Source organism: Pteropus alecto, unplaced genomic scaffold (genome assembly GCF_000325575.1).
Source record: "Pteropus alecto unplaced genomic scaffold, ASM32557v1 scaffold3, whole genome shotgun sequence".
Taxonomy (NCBI): Eukaryota; Metazoa; Chordata; class Mammalia; order Chiroptera; family Pteropodidae; genus Pteropus; species Pteropus alecto.
This window is the reverse complement of record NW_006442484.1, coordinates 48,700,759-48,703,256: the sequence shown is the minus strand read 5'-3', so window position 1 is coordinate 48,703,256 and position 2,498 is coordinate 48,700,759. Positions and strand designations below refer to the sequence as shown.

The 2,498-nt window shown below is 29.8% G+C and overlaps 1 pseudogene; it reads right to left on the bottom strand.

Moving 5' to 3' along the window:
* Positions 1-269: 269 nt before the first annotated feature.
* Positions 270-387, bottom strand: LOC112470800 (annotated as a pseudogene).
* Between the last annotated feature and the right edge of the window lie 2,111 nt (positions 388-2,498).

Sequence of the window (2,498 nt, the reverse complement as noted above, 5' to 3'; positions counted from 1 at the left end):
CAAAACAAATTTCAAAGAGACTAAGAATTCAAATATTAACAAAAAACAAAAGACAATGTGAATATGTTTAAGTGGAGAGATTTTATATATAATATATAACATAATAAGGAAATGAAGTAAATATAATATATTATATATAACATAATATATATTATATATGTTATATACATAATATGTAATAAATTATGTATATAATATATTTTAATTATATACATAATATGTAATATATTATGTATATAATATAATTCAAAAATATATATATATTTTTATGCCTACACCACCCGGTATTCCTAAGTGGTCTCCCATCCAAGTACTAACCAGGCCTGACTCTGCTTAGCTTCCGAGATCAGACGAGATCAGGCATGTTCAGGTGGCATGGCCATAGCAATTAAGTGGATATTTTTAGAATCCGTGGGTAGCAGTGATCTTTCTAAATGTGGCAATAAAAGTAGGAGCCATTAGGATCGTCAACCAAAAAGAAGTGGTTTAGGCTGTAATAAAGAACAAAAAGCTTTTATTTGAGTAAAGGATTGCAATCTGGGAAGCACAGATTCAGGTAGCAACCCAAATTGCATTCCAAAGAGAACAAAGAAAGGCAGTGTTTATAAAGGCAGAAACTATAAGTGTGGTTTCCATTTAGGTCCTCCAAGTAAATGAAGGATGCTAGCTAGGTTAACGGGCTGGTTAGGTCCATTTTGCAAACAAAGAGACAAAAACTGCAAGAACAGTTCCCATTTATGTCCTCTATGTAAATGTAGAATACTGGCTGGTGAAATAGATTGGCTTCTTCCAAGATGAGGAATGCAGATGGCCAGGTTGCCATGGTAAAGAGGCAGTGAAGTTCAAGATGTGGATACATAGTTGGCTTAAAAGTGCAAAAGTTCATGAGTGGAATGTACATTAGCAAGCTTCTTTATGGCCTTCTGGCTCCATTTTAGTTCCCTTGACATGAATGACTCCGCCTTGGCAATTTCCATTCACAGGGTAAATATTAGAAAATGTAATTAATTTGGAACCTTCCACACGGCAGAGAATTAACAAAGGTAAAATAAGAGGACAAGCAGGGAAAATGATTTATAACATATGTGGAAACTTAATTTTTAAAAATATTATAGAAGAGATCTCTTTAAAAAATTTCAGGTAGGCACTTGATCAAAGAACATGAAGGGATAACATAGAAAAATAAAAATACCAATGACTAATAAACATTAAAAAACTTAACTTCACTTGTTTTCAAAGAAAGTAAAATAAATGCCTAGAAATAATATTTGGAAATACATAAATGTGCTTTGCTCTCTGTCATTTTTTAGTACACGAGTGACCCTACTGAGCCAAAGTCTAATCTAAGGAGTTTTCTAAACTATTAAAATTAGAAGAAAACAAAGACTTTCAAAATCAGATTTTGAAGCCATGTAGTTGAAAAAAGTCATTGTTCGTTTTCATTTGTTTAATTCCAAAGGTTTCCTTTTAATGGAATAAGATATATTGTCATCAGATGAAGACAGTGTATATCAGTATCTGTTGACAAAATGAAAAAAATATGCTTAATATAAAATTTAAAACTTTAAATTACAAAGCAACTATGATCTAATTTATGCAATAATAGAAAAGAAAAACTGATATATATGCATACTAAAAAAATAAACAATATTCTCTAAAATGTAAAAAAAAATTTCCCTGGATGGTGAAGAAAATCAACAAGCTGTCTTATCAATTTTTCCATGCATTTTAAGATTTCTGCAATTCCCATATATTACCTTTATAATTATAAAAATAAAGGTATTTACATTTTGAAAAACTCTTCTTTCTTTTTTTAAGTAATTTTTCTTTATACTACTTATAGTCCTTACTCCATTAAATAAAGTTACCTTTTTTTGAAGTGTTTTTTATGATTTTCCTGTATGAAATTTATTCAATATTTTGTTTGAAGTGAGAATAGCCGCTATTCCAAATAGTTGGCCAAGTGTGTCAGTGCCATTTATTAATTATTTATTGATTACTGATGCTTGCCTTATCAAAGATCACTAACTTCTATTTCCTATTATTTATTTGGAAGCAGTTCTGTTCCATTAGTCTGGATGCCTGTTCTTGTGGCATTATCTCACTTTTTAAATTATTATTTCATTATATTGTGTCTTAATGCTGATTGGGCAAATCAGAGCACTCTTTTGTTCAGAACACTCTTACATATTTGTTTTTCCAGATGAATTTTAGAACCAGGAGCTGTAAATATCCCCAGATTTCTTCATTAATGTGTGCCAAAAAAATTTCATGTATTTTTTTTTGAAAATTTCATGTATTTTTTTTTGAAAACCATGACTGTGAATCATCATAAATACTGTAGCATTCTTGAGTTATTCAGAGATGATGAATTCTTTGCTCATGTTGTGACTCTTAATTATTAGGTTTTAAAATTCCTGTGACAGATTTCTTTTTTTTCCTTTTTTTTCCTACATCATTCTTTATTGATACTTCTAGATGTTATATCTATGGCTTTT